Raw genomic sequence first — 18,834 nt, forward strand, 5'->3', positions numbered from 1 at the left:
CAGTTGACATGCCTACCACTATAGCCGAGCCTTCTAGCAGTACAACAACCATACCTCCACCTCCATCTTCAGGGCCACCATCAACATTAGTTCCTTCATTTTTTACTTATCCACTTATGGCGCTGCGAGTCTCCCAGACACTAGCGAGTCTCAAGAACTGGATGCGGACAACTAGGGCAAAGATGTCTAACCTATCTAGTGCTGTTGCGGCCTATATATATACCCCAACTCCCAAGATTTCTCCGACAGTGGAGGAGACTTTGAAGAAGATTTTGGAGAACCAAAAGACTATTAAGGACACTCTGGTAGCACATGGAACAATAATTGAGGAGCTTGAGAAGCAAGTGAAGAAGATGAGGAAATCCCAGATTTCAGATAAGTCATTTGACAAGCTGAGATGGGAGGTGACCAAGATAGCATTAGCAGGGGATCTTCTACTTGACTTAATGGTGGAGACAGCTCCAGTAGACCCAACAGCACCATCAGCACCAGAGGCACCAGCTGGCTAGTTTGAGGAGCCAGACCTTGCTGCCCACACAACTGAGGCGGTGCTACAGATGTTCACCAACTCAGCTACTCCCCGAGCAGAAGATGACGAGATACAGTTGGAGGAGCATGAGGATGGTGATGCTGTGAGCATGTGATTTTTGCCTCGCATGAATTACTCCTACAGAATCTCCAAAATTAGGATTTTTCTTTTATTATTTGGTTTTTAGGAAATAATTGCTCAATTTTTGTGTTTTGTTTACATTTTGTGTGCATAATTAATTTTATTTAAATCATGAAAAATAGCAAAACATATCACGCACTACATTTAGGATTTAATTTTACATTTTTAGATTAATTAGTAAATTAGTTTGTTTTATAAGATATGAAAATCACAAAATAGTTCATTTTGCATTTTAACTCTTTAATTTTGAATTTTATAGTTTTTCTTTGAATCTAGGGTTTAATTAATTATTTTAAATACTATGATGGGTGATTAATATAATTGCTTAGGTTAATTTGGTTTTAAAAATTAATTTTGGTTTATTTTAATTAAAAAAAAGAAAATAATTTGAATAAGGAGTCTGTTTGGGCCATTTTTATTTAAAATTCCCTAGGCCCAAACGATTATGCCTCATTACCCGTCCAGAATCGACCAGATCCGGGTCCAACCCGGTCCAAACCCTCAGTAACTGAAACGACGTCGTTTGATTACCCTTTGATCACGGCCATTGGATCTCTTTAATCCAATGGTCCAGAACTGGGGAATCAATAATATATAAATGTCCAAACGTTACCCTACCCCCTCGTTTCATCTCCCTCACCTCACCCTTCTTTGGAGACCCTTACCCAAAACCCTAACGCCGCCCCGAAATCCCATCGCCTCAGGCTGCGGCGCCGGTCCCAATCAACACCAGATCAACATCCCAGACTCCCCTTCACCTCCCCATTCATAATCCTCACTTCCTTTCTTTCGAATCTGTCTGGAACACCTCGAATCTTGATTTAAAAGGGAAACCCTAGCGCCGCCCTTGTTCTCTCCGGTGGCGGCGCCACCCCTGTTCAACCCCAAATTAACACCCTGCAACTCCCATGACCCCCTCACACCAAATCCATAACCTTTTTCCTTCAAATCACCCCATAACCCTTCGAATTTTAAATCAAAGGTTTGAACCCTAAAATCCGAAACCCAAGTCAGTTGATTTTAACGAAGGTTTAAGGCCGAAATTGGTTTTATTCATTTGTTTTCATTTCAGAACACACAATTAAAGCCCATTTCGTTCAAAAATTGAAGTTTCCTTTGAAGATTTTCAAGACTGTCCACCGGGTTTAGGTAATTTCCAATTTTTTCCCTTCTTTCATTTTGTTTGCTTAAGTTCTTGTCTCCATCTCCTCTTATTTCGTCTCTTCTATTTTGTCTCCATTTTTAATTGTTTCTGTTTGTGTGTGCTAAAGTCGAGTTTGTTCATGCATGTCATTTTATTTTCTGTGTTTCTTTGTGTTACTTCATTTTTTGGTTTTTAAAGAAAAGAAGTCTGATTTTTCTCTTGGACAATTCTGCCTAGCCCAATGAATCTATACGGGCTTCAAAGTCAGAAACCCAGGAAAGAGATTCAATCTAGTCTGGCAGGCCTAGATTTTTAAAATGAATAATTGGGTCAATTTGACCCATGTTCTGTCTAGGTTCTTAAGGTAAAATACATGGGTAACTAAGGGTTATTTTGGGTAATATACTGAGAGAATCTCTCAAGTAACTGCCTGAGAAGCTTCCCAGAAGCTGCATGATATACTTACTTGACCAACAAGTCAGTAAATGAAGGACTAGGCAGCAATAAGGAAAATTTGAAAAGGACTAAAATGATAAAACTAACCCTTAAGGCTGCCCTAGTAACTTGCTTATAAAGGCATAGTTACTTGGGTTTCCATTCAGATAGAGAGATTTTAGAAATCTAAGAAACTCAGAAAAAGGAAATGGCTAAAAATTGAAGAAAAATCACTGTTTCATTTAAACTCTTTGGTGTTTTCTTGAGTTCTTACTCCCTGAAAAGATTTTCTGGTTCATATAGTTCAAAAATGAATTGAAATTGGGTTTTGAGGTTTGGTTTTGAAGCTTACTTTGGTATTTGCTCAAGTGAGGCTGTATCTACTGCTTCATATTCCTTCAGGTTTGAGCTGATTCTGCTGATTCTGCTTGCCGCTGTTGCCTGCTGATATCTCATTCTCTTATGGCTTTTGTTTGTTCAATATTTAGGTACACACTCCTAAAACTCGCAGTGTGAGGTCTAAATTGGAGACTTGGAAATGAAAAATGGAACCCTTGATGTCTGAATATTAGAATTTTACTTTCTAGTAGTTTTATTTCTTGTTTCTCTGTATCTTGCTCTTCTTTAGTGATATGTGTTCAGTTGAGGATTTTGACTTAATTTTGTTGAAGTAAGAACGATTCTGAACATGCTAGACACTATGTTAAAGTGTGTAAAGGGATTCAATACTTGGACCATACTTTTCGTTATGTAAATTTAGTAACAAAAAGACTGTGTCGAATGATATTCTTGCTTTGCTTAGTATTCCTTTTCTTCACAAAATGGTTGTGATATGTGAGTTGAATTAAACTAGAAAATGGTAGAGGTTTGGAACATTTATACAACATGTTCAAGTGTAGAAATCAAGGAACGAGCATAATTATTTGGCCTTTGTGGTTTGCAATAGTTGTAAATTTTATGGTTTATTTATTTAGCATCTGAATTTTTTTTAAAAAAACAAAAAGGGGTTTAATAGGGTCCAATTAGTTTAGTAAGTTCTCTGATGCACAATAAATCATTAATTTAGTTTGATAGCTTCGCATTGTCAAATTCATAAAGATAATGATGACTGAAATCTTTTGTTGTTATTTCTCAAATCTGATGGATTCTGCTGCTGTATGGGTTCGATGTGGATCCCCGAAATATTCAGCTTGAGTATTGTGGAGACTCGATGCTGAGTCTCTCACTCAAAAGCAGCAGGTTTACGAGTTTGAGCTTATTCTTGGGATCAAGTGGGACAGTCCCTTCGAAATGGGATTTGAATTATTTCCCTTCTAATGGGCCGTTTGTCTGTTTGGACGCTGGGTCAACCCCTTTCGCCCAATTATGGTCCTTTTACCATAAGCCTTTATTTAATTTGAGAAACATTCCTTTGCTTTTAAGTGTTTAATTAAGCCCATTAAATAATTGGGAGGTGAGCTATACTAGATAAGACATAGTTTATGGCCCTCCGAGCTTTAGTTTGAATTCTCTTTTAATAATCAAAAGGGAGGTGTACCACGCCAAATAAAATCTCAAATGTGTGGCCCTCATTTAACTATTTCTTTAAAATCCTTAGAATTCGAGGCGTTCCATTTAGCAAATTTCTATGGCCCTCGCAAAGTTAAAAATGCGTAGTTGCTTTAGGCGCGTTATTTTAATAACATTATCTTCCTAAACTCGGGTGTGCATTTCATGTGACACAAATCCAAATCTCAACAACGTTAAGTAAAATATGTCGCGGACTGCGGGTGTATTTCATGTGGCGTGGTTCAAAGACGTGTTTTAAATAACGTTGAATCTTCCTAAAAATAATTTAAAAGCGTCTAAAAAGTTAAAAGTATACCATAGGCTAAAACATGTATTAAAATCAAATAATAGGCCAATTGTAATAGTTTAAGCGACCGTGCTAGGACCACGGAATCCGGGGGTGCCCAACACCTTCCCTCGAGTTAACAGAATTCCTTATTCAGAATTTCTAGTTCGCAGTCTTCAAAAGGAAAGTCGAATTTTCCTCAATTTGGGATTTAAAAAAAATCCGGTGACTTGGGACACCAAATAAATTATCCCAAGTGGCAACTCTGAATTGAATAAATAATCCCATTTCGAATAATGTCACTTAAATTGGAAAAACTCCCTTGTACTACCTTCGGGTGTGTAAAAAAGGAGGTGTGACAGCTCTGACGACTCTGTTGAAGATCGAACCCAGAATCTCTGGTTCAAGGTTCAAGAATTCGAGCTTTGAATAACTGTTATGATTGGCTTTATCTATTATCTGATTTTCTGCATGTTTGAGCCTAATGTGCTAAATGGTTTACCGTTTTGATATTTTGTGAACTGTATATAAACTGCTACGAAACTATTTCTTCTCTCTGAGTCTTCTAAATCATGGAGAAGGGTGCACTTTGTGTGGCTTCTCTTCTATCTAGAGTCTTTTCCCATTTTAAAACGAGGTTCGGATAAGTTGCTAAGCCGGTGAAGCTTTTATATTCTCGATACGCTGCCCCCCCCGGCTCGAGTTGTCCGCTCGGGTAAGCTAGGTCTAGAACAATAAACCCAGGTTTTAAACCAAGTATAACAAAGCCTCATGCCGGATCCCTAGTAGGAACGCTTGTTTGCATCACGTACATTTGACCTTTGAGACTAACACAGGGGTTGGGTCTGTATAGGACAGGTGTACCCGAAATGACCATCTTGATGCATCTTACTTGCTACTTGTGCATTTATTTGCTTCGGATTTGCATGTTGACCGGCTTATGAATAATAGGAGAAAAGTTGGGAAAAAGAAACTCAATGTGAGGGTTCGAAGAGATAATTACTTGTTTTGAGAAATCAGTGTCCAAAATATACTTATACCCTGCCTAAATTTTGAAAAAAAAAGAAAAAGAAAAAGAAAAAAAGTTTTGTCTTTAGAATTAGTTGGTTTATTTTCGTCCAATCTCCCCGAACTACGCCAGTTTGATTCTCACCGAATGTGGGATACGTACGCAACCCTCATCGGGTCCAACTTTCCTTTTTGCAAAAATAGCCCAAAAATAACAAAATTTTAATTTTTGTCACAAGTAAGTCGGGTGATTCCATTCTTGTTTAAAATAAGCCGAATGTCCCCAAAAGGATGCCGGAAGGCTATTTTTGCAAGAATAGCCACCTTGGTTCATTTTTAACAGTTAACATGCACATCCTTCAAAATCTTCTTCCCCGAAGTGCTGAAAGCTCGTATCTGCAAAATTGGGTTTTATTTTTGAAGCAAAACTTTGAAAAATGGTGTTACTCTTTTGGGTCAGAATGAGTTATTAAATCACCCTAATAAATGTGCAGGATGAGCATATACGAAATTGAACCCTTCACAGTCCTTGATGAGATCCCCTTAAAGCTCCACATGTGGTGGAATGATCTAGGAAAACGCATTAGAGAAACATTGGTAAGAGTTCTGGGAGGCCTTGTCGGACTATTGAAAGTCAACCCAAGGTCGGACATAATTGAAGCTTTAATACCTTTTTGGGACCCGACTCGCAATGTGTTCTGTTTCTCTGACTTTGAGCTCACACCTATATTGGAGGAGGTTGCAGGTTATGCGGGCCTTAATTGAAACTTTAGAAGTCGATATCCATTGGCACCAAGACCGGTATCCCCCCACAGATTTCTGAATTTCCTGAGTATTAGTCGGGATATTCGGGACGGAAACTTATCTGAAGGGTATTGCACGCTCCAGTTCTTGTATCATCGATATGGCAACCCATGCCGGAAATAAAGACAAATGGGAGGCAAGACGAGGTTTAGCTTTTATGGTAGCCTTCTTGGGTGTTGTAGTTTTTCCGCAAAAAGATGGCAATATAGAGATAGGTCTTGTGGGAATGATCGATGTGGAGATCAAGAAAACCAACAACACTGTGGTTCCTCTAATCTTATCTAAAATTTATCGAGCCTTGACTATCTGTCGGGAAGGGGGAAAGTTCTTCCAAGGCTGCAATCTGCTACTACAGTTATGGGTGCAAGGACATCTCTGCCACCGGGTCAGGTATATGAATTACGGTTTGACCGGTTTGAGTTGCATTGAAGAGTTTGAAAGTCGAGTGGCAGGTATTAAATTCCTCGAATGTACTAAAGCTTGGCTTGCACATTTGAGATCCTTGACTGACGATAAAATTGAATGGGCATTCGGATGGCTTCCTTCCACCAAAGCAGTGTACATGTCAGTTGAAGTGTGTTACCTCCTCCGGATGGGCATCCAGAGCGTCCAGTCTTATGCTCCACACAGGTTTTTGCACCAATTTGGAAGGTTTCAAACCGTCCCCAATGATGAAGATTTGAGTAAACATGTCATTGAATTGGGCCCGAAAGCCACATTTCCAGAAGGGAAAATTCGCCAAGTATGGAATGAATGTAGATTTCTTAAACCTAAGACCATGGTGCGAGATCTAGCCAGAGGTGAAGTGGACCCTAAGTGTATTGTCTGGTTCGGCAAAAGATTCTAGATTCCTGAAAGGACCGCGAAGAGACCCCATGTCCAACAGTTCACTGATGGGGCCCAGGTGCAGTAGGACTGGTTAACCAAAGAAAACGAGTACAGGGCCAAAATAAGCCAGTTGGAAAGGCGAGTCATGGAGCTTCATTTTGAAAATGGTGTTCAAGCCGCTGCAGGTGAGGGAGAAAAGAAAAAACTAACTCAGGAAAATAAGGCCCTTAGAGCTCAGATCCAGAAGATGAAAATAGCTGTCAGAAACCCGAAAAGAATCCAAGTATATGAAAGACTTATAAGCGGTCTTAAAAAGAAAGCCCTCGAATGTCAAGAAGACCTGGAAAAATCTGAAGCTAGTCTAGCAAAAATCCGGGCACAATGGACAAAGAAGGCAGAATAGCGGGCACGATTTGTGCAACAAATGAAGAGGAACTATGAAGGGACTATCACTAGCCTAAGAAGAAAGGTAACCACTCTCGAGAATGAGGCAGCCAAGCAGGCTAAAGATTTCAAAGCCGTTAGAGAATACTATTATGACTTGATGGCTCAAATGGAGGAAGGACTGCAGTAGTTGCAAGATCAACACCTTCATGACTCTCAAGTGTTGGAAGCCCAGAATCAGCAGATAGGGTGGTTGCTTCAGGAAAAAGGTAGAATTAGAGAAAGGATCAGAACCATCACTGAATACATTAGCATTAAATGCCAAACGTGTGAAGACATGACTCGTACTACCTTTTTCGTTGCAAAGACGACTTTTGTCCGCCAAGTTATGCGTGATTTGGAACGACTGCAAGGGGATCTCGTATTTAGGCCCATGGGGAGACTGAATGATGTCCCGCAGGCATCAGGAGCATTAATGTATTCTTAATTTTACTAGAGTCTGTATCTTTCTTTTCCGTTGAAGTCTGTTAGTTTATTTTCAATTCAGTATTTTTCTTTTGTCAGAGTTTGTTAAGTCAGTTCGTGAGTCAGTATTGTCATCATATTTTTTGAGTCTGTTGTTTTCCTTTTTGAGACTTTTAGCTTTAAATCATTATAATCCAAAGTATTTCCTTTTTATGAAGAATTGAAAATTCCAAAATATTCTATTATTTATTTTAACGCCCCCAGAACTATGCTTGGTTTGATTCATGCGAGGTCATGATACGTAGGCAATCTACATAGGATTCGATCATAACCAAAAAAAGTAGTAAGCAAAGCTGGGATGAAACATGCAGCCATTGCAAACCATGTAGAAATACATTTAACTATATAGGTGCATAACGCCCCAACATGTGATTATCTATCTGTTATTTGTTTCAAACTAACCGTTTGCTGCTGTACCCAGTCCAGGTTTTTATAGAACAGTGGTTGGTTTTGTGGTAACCTGGCTTCGCACCCATACTTTACTAGATCAAAGTGGAGCATCGGAATGTCTTCAGAAATGACTCTACCAACAATTCCCATCACGGATGATAGCCCAATCTCGGGCATCCCAACCTCAGAATCGGCAGCTGCCGAAGAAAATATAATCTTGCGTCTTCGGGTTATGGAGATGTGGCACGCTTGGGCAAATGTAAGAGAACCGCCAAGCGCCATCCCAGGATTCCTCCAACTCTTTCCTAGAGCAAGCGGTACCTCCACCATACCGATCAGTCACCCAAATACCCCACTAGGACACCCCACTATTTCAACTCATTTTGTGGGAAACCTACTGAGGTTCGCCCCCAGGTGTCAATGTACGGTGCAACTTCGAATATCTTCACCGCTCCCCCATGCTCGGCCATGACACAACCTATACTGTCTAGGCCCAGTTTTGACCCCTCAGCTTTCACCTTCCAAACACCCACCTTCCAAATGAAACCTCCTCAGTTTCTTGCTTATACTTACCCTCAGCCGCCTCAATTTGAATTCACTGTAGGGCAAGAAAAGACCGCCAAAACTCCTAAGAAAGAAGAGATTGTGAGGAAGATGAGAAGTATGGAACAGAGTCTCAAAAGCATACAAGGCCTGAGTGGACAGAAAAGTGTATCCTATGCCAACTTGTGCATGTTTCCCCATGTGAACCTACCATTGGGATTCAAAACCCCAAAATTTGAGAAGTATGACGGGCACGGTGATCCTATTGCTCATCTCAAGAAATATTGCAATCAATTACGATGGGCCGGTGGAAAGGAAGAACTGACCAAGGCCTATTTCGGAGAAAGTATGGTTGGTATCGCTTCTGAGTGGTATATGGACCAGGATATATCTCGCTGGTAGATCTGGGATGATCTTGCTAGATACTTCGTCAGGTAGTTCCAGTACAGCATTGATATTGCTCCAGATAGGAACTCGTTGACGAACTTGAAAAAAAATCCTCGGAAAGGATCCGGGAGTACGCAGTTAAATGGCGAGAGCAGGCATCTAGGGTAAAACCTCCGATGGATGAGGTCGAAATGGTCACAGTTTTCTTACAAGCTCAGGAAGCTGACTACTTCCAAAATATGATGTCTACAATGGGTGAACCGTTCGCTGAAGCCATCAAGATTGGCGAAATGGTTGAAAACGGGTTGAAAACGGTTCTAATTCTAAGCCAATCCGCTATCAGAGCTACTTCCCAAGCCATTCAGGGTGGGTTCGGAGGAATAGCAAAAGGCAAGAAAAAGGAAGAAACATCCATGGCAGTGTTGGGTACAAGAAAACACCGTACTCCTAGATCCCTTCTCCCAGAAAGGACCCCGCAACACTATTACCCCCACCAAGACATGGCCTATGCTCCTCATCCATACACGGTCATGAATGCTCAACCTTATGACCATCCACAGCAACAAGCCTACCGTAACCAAGCTCCATTTCCTAGAAACCAGCCTCCTAACCAAAACCACTACAACCCCCGTCCTCCACAAAACAGTTTTCCCCCTCGTGAGCCACCTAGAAGGCCAAATTTCACACCATTTGGTGAATCCTACTCCAGTCTATTTCCAAAGCTTGTCCAAATGGGTCTACTACATTCGGTTCCTCAAACCAAGCAAAATCCAGCATCACCCGCTTACAGAGCCGGTACCCGATGCGCCTATCACTCAGGGGTAGAAGGGCATGACACGGATGACTGTTGGACTCTGAAGAGAGCCATAAAAAACTTGATAGAATAAAGGAAGATAGTTCTAAGGGATGAAGATATTCCCAATGTGACTAACAACCGTCGGCCCACAACAACAGGCCGGTAATCGAAATGATTTGTGAGGACAAGGAATTTGACCCGGCATTGAAGGCCATCATTGCCATTGCTGACATAGAAAAGAAACCAAAAACTGCCCCAAAGCAAGACAAAGGGGAGTAAAAGAACAAAACCACCCCTCCAAAATCGGAGAATAAAGTTGAAGTGGGGATTGGGGAAACACCTCCCAAAGATGCTGGTCTTTATGTCCCTCGGGGCCGCAAAGAAAAACAGATGACTTTGAGTCCTCCTAGGAGATTCGAGCTGAACAAGGCAGCCCAAATGTATGTGCCCAACGGAGCCTATGTGATGCGGTGGCCAATTAATCCACCAAGGCTGAGTGAGCCTGTGGTTATTGGACGCGCGCCACAGAGGCCGATGACATATCCTACCTCTATGCCCTGGAACTACAAAAAACGGTGGTGACCTATAAGGGCAAAGTAATCTCAGGAGAAATTCAAGAAAATAACCTCGTTGAAAAGTATTCTAACTTGGAAGAGGTGAACAATGCCACTCGAAAGCGCTTCGCATCTAAGAAGCCCGTGAGTGCTGGAGAAGCGGAGACTTTCTTTCAAAAGATGAAAATGGCGGATTATGAGGTGATCGAGCAGTTTCAAAAATTTCCCGAACAAGTCTCCTTGTTGTCTTTGCTGATGAACTCCACCGAACATCAGAAGGTATTGATCAAGACCCTTAACGAAGCATATGTTCCTGTTGAGACTTCTGTAGAACAGTTGGAGAGGATGGCAGAAAGGTTTTTCGCAATTAACCAGATTTCCTTCAGCAAAAATGACTTGCCCCCAGAAGGGGCCGCACATAAAAAAGTCCTGCACCTGACAGTCAAGTGCGAAGGGTACTATGTGAAAAGGGTTATGTTGGATGGAGTCTCTAGGGTAGATATCTGCCCACTCTCAACTCTACAGCACATGGAAATCGGGACCGAAAGAATTTGATCCAACAATGTCTATGTACGGGATTTTGATGGTATAAAAAGGGACACAATTGGAGAGATCGATCTGATTCTGACCATCGGCCCAGTAGACTTTGAAGTAACCTTCCAGGTTTTGTACATGGACACATCCTACAATTTTCTCTTGGGAAGGCCATGGATTCATGCAGCGGGGGCTATACCTTCTACCCTCCATCAGATGGTAAAATTTGAGCATGAAGATCAAGAGATTATGGTCCATGGGGAAGATGAGCAATCAATTTATCGGGACCCATCAGTCCCATGCCTTGAAGCAAGAGAGGCGAGTGAGCACATAGTTTACCAAGCCTTTGAAATTGTGGTCGAAGACTAGTACGAAGAGGGAAACCCTTGCCCTCAGCCCTTTCTTTCTATTACATCAATCATGGTGGCCAAAGAAATGATCAGTCATGGCTTCAAACCGGGGAAGGGGCTGGGAAAATCATTGCAAGGAATAACTGAACCTGTCACCCTGACCGCCAGTGAAAAGTTCTTTGGGATAGGCTTCTGACCCACTCCAACTGATGTAAAATGGGCAAATGATAGAAAAAATGATGATCGGGTCTTGCCTCAGCCGGTCCTGCATCTGTATAGAACATTTGTCAAGCCAAAATACCATGAGGAAGAAGAATATGAGGTCTTCACGGCCGAAGAGATTGAAGAGATCTATGGGGCGATGAGGAAGATACTGTATGAAGCCCACATGGTTCAGCCAGGAGAAGGCTCAAGCACCGCTGAGGTGCTGTATATGGGACCTAACACTAAGCTGCAGAATTGGAAGGCTACGCCATTCCCGATCTGGCGGGAGTCCCGGTAGACCTGTCCTGCCACTTTTTCTACATCACGAGTTATTTCAGGGTGTAACTCAGATGTTTCCTTTAGGTTCTTCTTTTTTAATTTTCCGATGTAAACCCTGTTATCTTCAAATTCCAAGAAATGAAATCAACATTTCATCGTTCATCTTTCTTTATTCTTTCTGATTTTATCCTTTTTCTCTTTTCTTTCAGTTCTAATAATGCGGGTTTAAATAACATGACATGCTTGCGGACTTCATGCCCAGATCCAAACATGCTGTCTAATTGCGAAATAATGAACTAAGAGCCGGAATATGATGAAGAGGAGGCTTTTAGGGAAATAAATCGAGAATTGGAACAATTTGAGAATAAAACTAAGCCGAACTTAAATGATATTGAACCGGTTAATTTGGGTAGTTCTGAAGAAGTCAGGGAAACCATGATAAGCATTTTCACAGATGGAAAAACTCGAGACGCATTAATCCAACTCCTGTTTGAGTTCAAAGATGTGTATACTTGTTCATATGACGACATGCCAAGGCTGAGTGTTGATTTGGTGGTTCACAAGTTGTCAACATACCCCAATTGTCCCCCAGTCCAGTAAAAGCAAAGGAAGTTCAAAACTGATATCAGTGACAAGATCAAAGAAGAGGTCATGAAGCAGTTGAAAGCGGGGGTAATCCGAGTGGTCCGATACACCACATGGTTAGATAATGTAGTCCCAGTGCCAAAGAAAGATAGGAAGACCCGAGTATATGTGGATTATAGAGATTTAAACAAGGCAAGTCCCAAAGATAACTTCCCTTTGCTGAACATCCACATCCTTGTTAATAACTGCGCCAAGCATGAGATACAGTCCTTCGTGGATTTTTACGCAGCATATCACCAGGTGTTGATGGATGAAGAAGATGCAGAGAAAACAACTTTTACCATACCTTGGGGTACATACTATTATAGAGTCATGCCATTTGGTCTCAAGAACGTTGGGGCAACCAATATGAGGGCCATGACAACCATTTTTCACGATATGATGCACCAAGAGATAGAGGTGTATGTGGACGATGTAATCATCAAATCCAAAACCCAGGACGACCACGTTCAAGACTTGAGAATGTTTTTTGAGCGGCTGCGCAAATATGATTTGAAGTTGAACATAGCCAAATGTGCATTTGGTGTACCATCCGACAAACTCTTAGGATTCATCGTCAGTCGGAGGGGCATCGAGTTCGACCCAACAAAAATAAAGTCTATTCGAGATTTGCCTCCTCTGAAAGCCAAGAAGGATGTTATGAGTCTATTGGGTAGATTGAACTACATCAGCCAATTCATTGCCCAGTTGACATCCACATGTGAACCCATATTCAAATTGCTGAAGAAAGACACAACAGTCAAGTGGACAGATGAATGTCAAGGAGCTTTTGATAAAATCAAGGAATATCTGTCGAATCTACCAGTCTTGGTCCACCTGAGCCAGAGAGGCCTTTGTTCTTGTACCTGATAGTCTTGGAAAATTCTTTCGGCTGCGTCCTCAGGCAACACGATGTGACTGGAAAGAGAGAGCATGCTATTTACTATTTGAGCAAGAAATTCACCAGTTATGAAGCCAAATACACTTTGTTGGAAAGGACATGCTGCGCTTTGACATGGGTCGCTCAGAAGTTGAGGCATTATTTGCAAGCTTACACCACTTACCTCACAACTAGGTTGGATCCTTTAAAATACATATTCCAGAAGCCAATGCCCACTGGGACACTAGCATAGTGGCAGATCCTTCTTACGGAATTCGACATAGTATATGTCACTCGCACGACAATGAAAGCCCATGCGTTAGCAAATCATTTGGCTGAAAATCCGGTCGATGATGAATACCAACCTTTGAATACTTACTTCCCAGATAAAGAGGTAAACTCAGTTGAGGCAATATCCGAAGACATCAATGCTTGGGAAATGTTCTTTGATGGAGCGGTAAACGCAAAAAGTGTCGGAAGTGGGGCAACCTTGATCTCGCCCACCGGTCAGTATTACCCAACCACTGCTAGGCTTCGGTTTTTCTGCACAAACAACACTGCCGAGTACGACTCTTGCATTATGGGCATGAACATGGCAATCAACCAAGATGTTGAAGAACTGTTAATCATGGGAGACTCATATTTGATTATCCGACAATCTCAAGGAGAATGGGAAACCCGAGACGTCAAGCTTATTCCTTATAGGCAACATGTGGAAAAACTTGGCAAACGATTCAAGTCAATAGAATTTAGGTATGTTCCTCGCTGCCACAATGAACTAGCTGATGCCCTTGCCATTTTAGCCTCAATGTTGTTGTACCCAGGCAATGCCTACATTGATCCATTGGAAATCTAAATTCGGGAAAGGCATGGTTATTGTAATACGATTGAAACAACACCAAATACCCAACCATGGTATCATGACATCAAAAGCTTTTTGAAAACGTAAGAATATCCCGAGCAAGCCAGTGGAGACCAGAAGAGAACCATTAGGCGGCACGCGAGTGGTTTCTTTTTGAGTGGTGATGTCTTGTACAAGAGAACTCCGGACCTCAACTTGTTGAGATGTGTTGATGCGGAAGAGGCTGGAAGAATCATGCATGAGGTACACGCTTGAGTATGCGAACCCCACATGAACAGGCATGTTTTAGCAAAGAAAATCCTTTGAGCGGGCTATTACTGGAAGACCATGGAAAAGGACTATTTCAGCTTTGTCCGGAAGTGTCATCAGTGTCAGGTGCACGGTGATTTGATTCATGCACCTCCCACAGAATTGCATCCCATGTCAGTGCCTTGGCCATTTGTTGCTTGGGGTATGGACGTCATTGGGCCAATTGAGCCAAAAGCCTCAAATGGGCACAAATTCATACTAGTTGCCATTGACTACTTCACGAAATCGGTTGAAGCCATCACTCTCAAATCCGTCACTAAGAAAGCTGTGGTAGATTGCGTGCTCCAATCTTATCTGCCGTTTTGGCATTCCTACAACTTTTATCACCGACAATTTTGCCAACTTGAATAGTCATTTGATGGGAGAGATATGCGAACAATTCAAGATAACGCACTGAAACTCTACCCCTTATCGGCCCAAAGCCAATGGTGTCATCTAAGTAGCAAACAAAAATATCAAAAAGATTTTGAGAAAGATGATTCAAAGTTCCAGGCAGTGGCATGAAAAGTTACCGTTCACATTGTTGGGATATCGCACTACTGTGCGCACATCAATTGGAGCCACCCCGTATCTTTTGGTTTATGGCATTGAAGCCGTAATACCCACGGAGGTTGAAATCCCCTCTCTCCGGATCAATGTTGAAGCTGAAATTGAAGACAGTGAGTGGTTAAAACCCGGCTGGAACAGTTAACCTTGATCGATGAAAAGCGAATGGCCGCGGTCTACCACGGGTAGTTGTACCAAGACAGAATATTCCGTGCCTACAATAAGAAAGTGCGGCCTAGAAATTTCGAAGTAGGGCAACTCGAGTTAAGGCGCATCCTTCCCCATCACCAGGAAGCAAAAGGAAAATTTTCTCCTAATTGGAAGGGCCCATACATCATCAGAAAGATATTGCCAAAATGGGCATTTTATCTGGGCGATATCGAAGGGAATGATCCCGAAGCAGCTGTAAATGCGGATGCAGTCAAAAGGTATTATGTTTAGCTTTTCTGCAGTGACAACTTTGTTCGTTTGGGATGACGAAGGCTTTCATTCTCGCTACCCAAACACTCCCCACCCTTTGTAAACCCATTTGAGCCGGTTACTCTTCTTTGATTACCCTCTTGGGAACCGTAAAGTGTTAAAAAAAAGCAAAAGGAAAACCAACAAAACAAATGTTTCCCTGAACTATGTTTGACTTGATTCTGAAAGGATACGTAGGCAGCCTCTCCCTGGGGTTCAGTTACACCAAAACAAAAATCCAATTTTCCCCAAAAGTGAAACTGGGGCAGATGTTATAATGGTTCGGCAATGAGCCTACCTGAACGGTTCCAAAGTTGTAATTTCATCCAGATTCTATTTACCCAAACCTTGTTCAAGCCCTTCTGATAAATCAGCAAAGGCGTCGGAATTAGAAAACACAACAGTTTGGATCCGATGCAATTAAATGAGGGAAATAAATGAGAGAGTCTTATTGGTGAAAACCCACACGGGCACCATGCGTCAATGATAAGTAGAGAAATGAAAAATGAGAGAGTCTTGTTAGTGAAAAATCGTAAAAATCACTATAAGGCGACAGTGAGAAGAGAAATGAGAGAGGTCGATTGGTGAAAACCCGCAAAGGGCGCCGTTGATCAAAAAGAAGAAATCCCTCACCACCATTGGTATTGAAAGAGTCCTGACAAGGTTTCTCGGTTTAAAAACACGGGTCGCAATGAGTATGTGAGAAGTTGGATAGTTGTGGGGATTGGGCATCCAGTCCAAGAAGTATGTCATGTCTATTAAAGTCTGCATGCAACCCAGATAAGTCTGTCCTTCCTCCCCGAAAGGGACACTTCTTTCTAAATTCATTTTCTTGCCTTTTGCTTACTTTTCCTTGAATCCCTTTCGGTCTAACTCTGTTTCCGAAACTAATACAAAAAAAAGGAGGTAAGATTGGCTATATAGGGTCCTGCCTAACAAAAGCTAAACAAAAGTACCTAGCCTCAGTAGGGCACCAATCCCTGAGTTGTGCCTTTTTAGACATAGGGCCTCCATTCCCTAGTCGCCTTTTGCCAAAATTAAGGCTCCAATCCCAGCGTTGAGCTTTTTAGACATAGGGCCTCCATTCCCTAGTCGCCTTTTGCCAACATTAGCGCTCCAATCCCTGAGTTGAGCTTTTTAGACATAGGGCCTCTATTCACTAGTCGCCTTTTGCCAACCTTCGGGCTCCAATCCATGAGTTGAGCTTTTTAGACATAGGGCCTCCATTCCCTTGTCGCCTTTTGCCAATATTAGGGCTCCAATCCCTGAGTTGAGCTTATTTTGACATAGGGCCTCCATTCCCTAGTCGCCTTTTGGCAACATTAGTGCTCCAATCTCTGAGTTAAGCCTTTTTAGACATAGGGCCTCTATTTCCTAGTTCCTTTTGCTAACATTAGGGCTCCAATCCCTGAGTTGAGCTTTTTTAACATAGGGACTCCATTCCCTAGTCACCTTTTGCCAACATTAGGGCCCCAATCCCTGAGTTGAGCCTTTTTAGACATAGGGCCTCGACTCCCTAGTGCCTTTTGCTAATATTAGGGCTCCAATCCCTGAGTTGAACTTTTTAGGCATTGGGCCTCCATTCCCTAGTTGCCTTTTGCCAACATTAGGGATCCAATCCCTGAGTTGAGCTTTTTAGACATAGGGTCTCCATTCCCTAGTCGCCTTTTGCCAACATTAGGGCTCCAATCCCTGAGTTGAGCCTTTTTAGACATAGGGCCTCCATTACCTAGTCACTTTTTGCCAACAATAGCGCTCCAATCCCTGAGATGAGCCTTTTTAGACATAGGGTCTCCATTCCCTAGTCGTCTTTTGCCAATATTAGTGCTCCAATCCTTGAGTTGAGCCTTTTTAGACATAGGGCCTCTATTCCCTAGTCACCTTTTGCCAACATTAGGGCTCCAATCCCTGAGTTGAGCTTTTTAGACATAGGGCCTTCATTCCCTAGTCGCCTTTTGCCAACATTAGGGCCCCAATTCCTGAGTTGAGCCTTTTTAGACATAGGGCCTCTACTCCATATTGCCTTTTGCTAACATTAGGGCTCCAATCCCTAAGTTTAGCCTTTTTAGACATAGGGCCTCCATTCCCTTGTCGCCCTTTGCCAACATTAGGGCTCCAATCCCTGAGTTGAGCCTTTTTAGACATAGGGCCTCCATTCCCTAGTCACCTTTTGCCAACATTAGGGCTCCAATCCCTGAGTTGATCCTTTTTAGACATAGGACCTCCATTCCCTAGTCACGTTTTGCCAACACTAGCGCTCCAATCCCTGAGTTGAGCCTTTTAGACATAGGGCCTTCATTCCCTAGTCGCCTTTTTCCAACATTAGGGCTCTAATCCATGAGTTGAGCCTTTTAGACATAGGGCCTCCATTACCTAGTCGTCTCTTGCCAACATTAGGGCTCCAATTCCTAAGTTAAGTCTTTTTAGACATAGGGCCTCCATTCCCTAGTCGCCTTTTGCCAACATTAGGGCTCCAATCCCTGAGTTGAGGCTTTTTAGATAGAGTGCCTCCATTCCCTAGTCGCCTTTTGCCAACATTAGGGCACCAATCCCTGAGATGTGCCTTTTTAGACATAGGGCCTCTACTGCATATTGCCTTTTGCTAACATTAGGGCTCCAATCCCTGAGTTTAGCCTTTTAAGACATAGGGACTCCATTCCCTAGTCGCCCTTTGCCAACATTAGGGCTCCAATCCCTGAGTTGAGCTTTTAAAACATAGGGCCTCCATTCCATAGTCGCCTTTGCCAACATTAGGGCTCCAATCCCTAAGTTGAGCTTTTTAGACATAGGGCCTCCATTCCCTAGTCGCCTTTTGCCAACATTAGGGCTCCAATCCCTCAGTTGAGCCTTTTTAGACATAGGGCCTCCATTCACTAGTCGCCTATTACCAACATTAGGGCTCCAACCCCTTGAGTTTTTAGACATAGGGCCTCCATTCCCTAGTCGCCTTTTACCAATATTAGGGCTCCAATCCCTGAGTTGAGATTTTTTAAGACATAGAGCCTCCATTCTCTAGTCACCTTTTACCAACATTAGGGCTCCAATCCCTGAGTTGAGCTTTTTAGACATAGGGCCTCCATTTCCTAGTCGCCTTTTGCCAACATTAGGGCTCCAATCCCTGAGTTGAGCTTTTTAGACATAGGGCCTCCATTCCATAGTCACCTTTTGCCAACATTAGGGCTCCAATCCCTGAGTTGAGCTTTTTAGACATAGGACCTCCATTCCCTAGTCGCCTTTTGCCAACATTAGGGCTCCAATGCCTGAGTTGAACCTTTTTTGACATATGGCCTCCATTCCCTAGTCGCCTTTTGCCAACATTAGTGCTCCAATCCCTGAGTTGAGCCTTTTTAGACATAGGGCCTCTATTCCCTAGTGCCTTTTCCTAACATTAGGGTTCCAATCCTTGAGTTGAGCTTTTTTAACATAGGGCCTCCATTCCCTAGTCGCCTTTTGCCAATATTAGGGCTCCAATCCCTGAGTTGAGC

The sequence above is a fragment of the Nicotiana tabacum genome, chromosome 20, assembly GCF_000715075.1.
Source record: "Nicotiana tabacum cultivar K326 chromosome 20, ASM71507v2, whole genome shotgun sequence".
In the NCBI taxonomy this organism is placed as follows: domain Eukaryota; kingdom Viridiplantae; phylum Streptophyta; class Magnoliopsida; order Solanales; family Solanaceae; genus Nicotiana; species Nicotiana tabacum.